Raw genomic sequence first — 6,941 nt, forward strand, 5'->3', positions numbered from 1 at the left:
ACTGAAAATATAACGGAAATCATCAAGGATGATGTCTAATAAAGTATAATAAAGTAGGTCAAGATCAAGACATTTTAAATGCGGATTCACAATAAGAGAGAAGATACTGCTGCAGTGGACCAAATCCTCTGATCCAGTTATATACATTTGGGTTTAAACATAAACCTACAATATGCACTTAATCGTAAGAGACTAAGACTTAAAACTGAGGTATGAAACTTTTATAAAAAAATGTTTAATGCATATTTATTAAAATTGTCACCAGGTGCTGACAGTATGAGAGATAAGCCATGAAAGAAACAAGCTCTTCCACCTCCTCCTAGTGCTATTATTTCCACTCTTATTCAGAAACAACCAATCAAAGCAAGGAGAAGCATCTTAGTGCTGTCAGTCAACCTTGTGTATGCGCTGCTTAATGTGCTAATGGCATCAGCAGTGGCCATGCTAAGGGCATGAGCATTTGTTTCATGCTCTGCTGATGGGGAGGGAGCTGTCACATAGCAGAGAGGAAGGGGGAGACTGTGAGCAGCACATACACAAGCATGATTGCCAGTGCTAAGACTCTCTTCCTGGCTGTGATTGGTTGTTTCTGATTGAGAGGTGTATTTCTGCAATTAGCACTGGAAGCTTTGGGAGAAGGTAGAGGAGCTTGATTTTTTTTCACATATTATTTGTCTCATACAACATACGACAGCTTTACAGCTTTAACAAATGTGAAAAACTTTTTTTAAAGTAAAATTTACATTCCCCAGCTTCAAGTCAGTGTTTCAGTGAGCCAAAATGTCAAGAAGGAGCTATGTGCAATATGATTTTTATTATATGTAAGAGAGTTCTGCTACAATCTCCACATAGTGGCAGTTATTGTTTTTAAAACAACCTGAACACCTCTTTGTCCATATTGTGCCTAAATGACAATCATATAATGTGGATATTCCCGATGGAGGCAGGTTCTCTATGTAATCAGAAACATTACATTCTCATTTGATAAAACAATTGTTTTAATTAGCTTAGACATTGGCAGGAAATCTTTCATTTCATTTTGAGTATTTAATATTAAAACCTTATTCCACTTCAAAAATGGTTGATTATTCTTTTCTTTTTTTTTTCTCCAAAAAGAGCAACAAACATAGTGGCTAACGATGACTTTGAGGAGTTTTGTTGTAGCAATTTGCTTTTTATATCTTTTTAAAAATATTTAACCACTTATTCAATTTTCCTGAACCTCAACTAGCTGCGAGCTGATAAGCTTATAAGTTTCTAATTCAGGGAATTAGAAACTATCACTTCTTAACTGAATCAGAAGTGAAAACTCTTCTGATTCAGTTAAGATACTTGTCTTCTCATTTACAGCTTATACTTTTTTGAGGTATACAAAAAAGTACTATTTTTGAGGTAATATTAAATTTTAACCAGTTGTTTTTATGTTACACAATACATGTCATGATGGGTCCTAGTTTCTTTACCCACATACAGACCAGGAGAACAGATAATCAGATGAATAAAGTTTATTTTAACAATGATGAAAGAGTGAGATTGTGTGATTCTTGTCCTTGTGGATGGAAACCAGGGTCATCTGTACTCTGAAGAGAAGTGAGAAAGATGATGAGTTTGAGGTTGTCAGAAAGTGGAACTTTAGGAAAAATTAGACTGGTCTTACTTGAAATGAAGAATAACTTCCGCCAGGGGGGTAGTAGAGTGGGTTCGGGGGTATGGTCTCTTTGTAGGTTTCCTTGAAGTGATCCGGGTTCCAGTGTGAGGTCTTGACTGAGTGAGATCTTGGGAGGTAGGTGTAGAGGCTGCGGTGGAGGGCGGACAGGTAATCAGGTGAGGAGGAACGAGGAGCGAACCGACTGCCAGCTGAGAATCCAGGAACGGTTTATGGTTAATCTGCAGAGGCGAAGAAGGGACTCGGGCAACCAGTGGGTAACAATCCACGGCGTCACGAGGAAAGAAATCCAGAAAGCCAGGAACTCGGGCTTCACAGGGGTATTGCCAAGGCGTCACAAGGAAACACTTGAGAGAGAGTAAAATAAAATTATATTTCTGCATAATCTGACTTAATTAACTACAAAATAGTTACATTTGCAAGAAGTTTGATCGCTCAGGTTAAACATTCAGAATGTTACCTGCACAGAGAGACCAAGCTTCTGCTTATTCTCCACAAGGCTGAAAATGTTGAACAGGCCATGTTTTTGCTACAGCTTCCTATATTGAAGTCACAACACGCAATGACGCACAGCAGACTAACCCCAAACCTCTAACAGTACTTCCACTGATCTCCATATACTGGCGGAATTGACTGTAATTCTCACTTCCATTATTTTTTGGGATTAAATGTGCATGAAATGAAAATCCTAGTTGGTTAGGCATTTAGTGGCTGAAACATTTTGTGAAATCATGTTCACGTTATGTTTTGATTCATACATAGTAGAGATCTCCTAACAACAGCTTAAAGCCAAGCAGAATTGAAAACTAAGTTACTTCCTTTTTTGGAAATATAAAAATGCTCCTGGATATTTGTTGGTACCTGTCAGTGTCTAGCACAAGTAAAAAGCACCGGGTCATCTCAAATGTGTTACTGTGTTTATCTTGATTTCTCTAGTTCTTTGTATTTCTGATAAACTAGCACTATGGAAAAAACTTGTCTTCTTCTGATGTTAGTTGGAGGAACTTATGGTAAGATCATTATCACACTAACAAATTAACTTTGGGAATAAGTCATTTTTGTCTTTATCTGTGTATTTTTTCAGCTCTAGCCACAGTTTCTAAGACAAAATGTGATGCCACCCAGATCATAGCCCCCTGCAGTCCTGTTCCTGGAGGAACTGTGTACATCAAACTGATGAACAACGCCACTGGCTACATGCTGGTGCTTTTCAAGGATAAAAACCTGGTGTTTACTGTGAAGAAAGGGAAGGTAGAAATACAACAGGAATATAGAACAAGGACAGAATTTGTCATCAACACGGGGACGATGAAGATCACTGATGTGGAAGAGGACGATGCAGGCCGGTACACTCTAGATGTCTACACTCCGAGGAAAACCCTTGTGAAAACTCTTAGTTTCACACTTCAAATAAAAGGTGAATATAACGGCACTCCTCTTTCTTTTCTTTTTTTCCATCTTATTCAGTTTCTCATGTCCCGTTTCCATGTTGCTGAAGTTCAAAATATAATTATTATGTGCAAGTAGGAGGAGAGATGACACAATGACAACCTTTGAACCTGCAACTCTTTGATGAAAGCTTGAAAAAATTACTTACCAATACAAATAAGTAATGGTGGATACTTTACAGTATCTAATTACCTAATTTGTGTTCTCTTCAGAAAGAAAAGTTTACTTCAGGACCACCATGACTGCTTCAGGGTTTGCTCTACTTGTGATTATAGTTTGCATTGTGATTTGGATGTGTAAGCCCTGCAAAAGAACAGGTAATTTTTTAATTACTGTATCTGCTTCTGATTAAAAAGAAAACTCACAAATAAGGATTTAGATAATTTTCTATTATTAATTATAGAATGATGTGTTAAGTCTTATGTCTTAGTAATTAGTTGTTGTGTTTTTTATTTATCTATCCAGGTTATGTGATTGTTACCTCACAGTGAAGATCTTCACAAAGAGTTTGGAAAGGCAAACTGAATTTGGAAAAACCCTCTGCAGTGGACTCAGACAAATTAGCAGCAAACACATGTTTTTTTTTTTCCTTTTAGGGAAGCTCATTTCTAATTTTTACTATCATAATTTTATTGCTATCTATTGTTTTTTCTTTTACCTTAATATCACTTTGATTTGACATCAATAATAAAAATGTTTTTTGTGTAAATCTTTGTACATGAGCTGCTCCTCCTGAAACAAAGATTTTTTGCATATCATAATGCTTTTGCTATCAAGTAGATTTTAAATTTACTTTTCATATAGCATACTGTTTGAAATAAAATAGGCTTTTTGTAAACAGTTGTAAAGTTATATGTGTGTGCTGCACTTCTGAAGATGAATGAATAAAATCATAAAACAATCTGCAGTGATTTGGTGGTTTTAATAAAACACAACATTGTACTTGTTGATGCCACAACAGAAAATGAATTGTCTCATTTTCCTATTGTTAAAAATATGGACCCCTGTCAGGAAAATGCTTAAGATTTATTTTGAAAACTAAGCAAAATAGCAACATTAAAAGTTGATTTAATGAATTTAAATAACTTAGGGGCCAAAAATAAAGCTGTTTGATAAGCAAAAATAACTTTCTTTGTTTTAAACAATGAGATTATATGTAAAGATCTGTTGGCTGTATTTTTTCAGAAAAATAAATGCATTTGTCAATTTTTGCCAATTGCCTATTTTAAAGCAAAATCTAAAGCAAACTACTTTAAACTAGTTTGCAATTAAAGTAAATGCAAACATTGCATAACAGGAGGTGTTTATACACAGAGCTTGTGTAACATCAGCATGATGAGATGGCAAATGAGCTGGGGTGTGTGTTTCAATTCAATTCAAAAATACAGTTTTTATCCCAAAGGAAAAAATATTTTCATAACTTAGATCACGTCATGGAGGATGCCGTGACGTGTGGTGCATTTCTATATATAGGTCAATTCTCTTCTCCATTTCCACGTTTCCTGGCCAACGCCTTATAGAGATGTATTGAAACAGGTCTTGCTACCAAAATTCTCTGTGTAGTCCTTTTCATTCAGCAAATTTATGAATGCCATTTCTTTTTAATCCTCTACATGTGTAGAATATTTATGAGCTCAATAATACGCTCCACCATAAAATAACAAATAAAAAAACAAAACCAATCCCGCAGCTACTGCCAATTTCTCCTGTCTGAGAACATGAAGGCTTCACACTTAGCTAGAGTGATGATGATAAAAAGGTTGACTGAATCAAGCTAATATATGTTGAACTCAGTTACGTAATTAGATCGAATATTTTCACTTGTGTTCACTACGGCCTGAACTTGGATTCATCGAAAGGAGAACAGAGACTGTACACTTTATTTCCTTCCTTTATATTCATGCCATAGTATCAGATTAGGTGGATCCTTTGAGTTTCATAGCCAAACCTTCTGACAGATTACTGCCTGAAGCTTGTTTGCAATTTCTCAGATGTTTTAGAGGTTAAACCAGATGACATAGGAGTATGGCGCAATTTCTTCTTCTTCTTGTATTGGCTGGAGAAACTCATGGTAAGATCCTGATCTTATTCAGACAAATACGATAGAGTTGTAATGTTAATGTTACCATACAACTCACGTGTCATTTAAATGTTTCCAGCATTTTTTCAGGTTGCTGCTGAAACAGAATGTAATCTCACTCAAGCTACATCCCCATGCTTTCCTACAGTCGGAGGATCAGCCTACATCATTCTATTGAGAAACGCAACTGGATATAAGCTACTGTTGTTACAAATACGATCTTAAAGTGTTTTCCTTGAAGAGAGGAAAACTGAGTATTGAAGAGGAATATAGAAACAAAGTCGAGTTCTTGATCGACACAGGGACGCTCAAGATCAGCAATGTGGAGAGGATTGATACAGGTCAATACAGAGTGGAGAGTTTTGATCCTGATGGAATATATAAAGGCATCTACTTTAACCTCCAAGTTAAAGGCAAGCTCAGATTTGTGCATGGTAATCTGTGTGCTGGCTCAATTTGTTAGAGTGCATATTTTCTTCTGCATATACTTTACTAACAAGATTTTAGTTACCAATTTTTAGAGATTTACTGGAGGTCTATCTGTCTCTGTAAACAAATGACCTTTGTAAACTCGAGTGGTAGATGTGGTCCAAGTAACAGAAACTGGCTGTGGTTCACAAGAACCTTTTTGCAAATGTCACTTTGGGTGTCAGGATCTCTTTACTTTTACCTTGTATTCACATTACTATACCAAAATGTCTGTCTCTGAAACTATATAGTTTAAGACTATGGCTCCTTGATCATTGAAAACCCTAAATGTCAAAGAAAATGCTCAAAGTTTACCTTTCATAAATCAAAGTTAAACTAATGTATGTTCAAAATTCACCACTGGTATTTTCTGAACTAAATAGTTACACCAGTAACAATAAATATTCATGAATACATTCTAGCAGAGAGATTTGGGAACGTGCTTTCATCTTTGTGCCAATGATTGTGAAGTCTAACAGTCCTCTGATAAAAATGATGCTCATTCTGTTTATCGTCTCTTGGATTGCCCTGAATATTTTTTTAGGCTAATGTTAAAAAAAAGTTTAGGGTTATAGTAGTCCACCCAAGTGGACCTTGTTTCATCGAATATGTGAATCATCAGAGGTGATGGGTATTATACAGGACGTACTAATTAGATTTTGATTTCTTTCCTCAGAAAATATATTGCTTATCCTGAATTCAGTGCGATTTGCAATGGCCGTCCTGCTGACTGTGGTCTTACTTTCCTGCATGTGCAGCAAACTGAAGCCATGTAGGGCCTCCGGTGGAAGTCAGGTACTTAAGCATCATGACTAACAGCTATTGTTTCCCAATAAAAATTTAGGAAAATCTCAGAGTGATATTTCTATTGTTAAAATGGTATCTGTATTTCTCTTTTTGTAGGCTAATGAACAAAATCTATTGAAGATGGAGAAACTGCACACAGGGAGTAATCTGGCGTTGTGCTGATTGGCGTCACAATAGAAGAAATGTTGTCACATTTAAAAGGAGGACTCTAAATAAGAGGAGTTAAAAGACAACTAAGACCTGAGAAAGTAGCGACTCTGATTGGACGGTGTTGGATGTTAAGGAATATGTTCATATATTTGTTGTTACTCCAGGACATTTGATTTACCTAAGGTTTGCTGTAATTGTCAAAGATTTGGTCATCCTACCTGCTAAAATGCTGCAATTGTAGTGACATAAAACATAAGTAGGAGAAAGGAGAGTGGCATGTGGAGGATATGAAACAATGATAATACGATTTTAAGATTGTTT

At 36.0% G+C, this 6,941-nt stretch overlaps 2 long non-coding RNA genes across 2 annotated transcripts; both read left to right on the top strand.

Annotated features, from left to right (window-relative positions):
* Window positions 1-5,052: 5,052 nt before the first annotated feature.
* Window positions 5,053-5,608, top strand: LOC116714059 (uncharacterized). Its single transcript, XR_004337987.1, has 2 exons — window positions 5,053-5,186; window positions 5,275-5,608. It is a non-coding gene; the product is annotated as an uncharacterized LOC116714059 (long non-coding RNA).
* Window positions 5,609-6,340: 732 nt separating this feature from the next.
* LOC116714058 (uncharacterized) lies at window positions 6,341-6,641 on the top strand. Its single transcript, XR_004337986.1, has 2 exons — window positions 6,341-6,458; window positions 6,567-6,641. It is a non-coding gene; the product is annotated as an uncharacterized LOC116714058 (long non-coding RNA).
* Window positions 6,642-6,941: the final 300 nt, after the last annotated feature.

Source organism: Xiphophorus hellerii, chromosome 23 (genome assembly GCF_003331165.1).
Source record: "Xiphophorus hellerii strain 12219 chromosome 23, Xiphophorus_hellerii-4.1, whole genome shotgun sequence".
Classification (NCBI taxonomy): domain Eukaryota; kingdom Metazoa; phylum Chordata; class Actinopteri; order Cyprinodontiformes; family Poeciliidae; genus Xiphophorus; species Xiphophorus hellerii.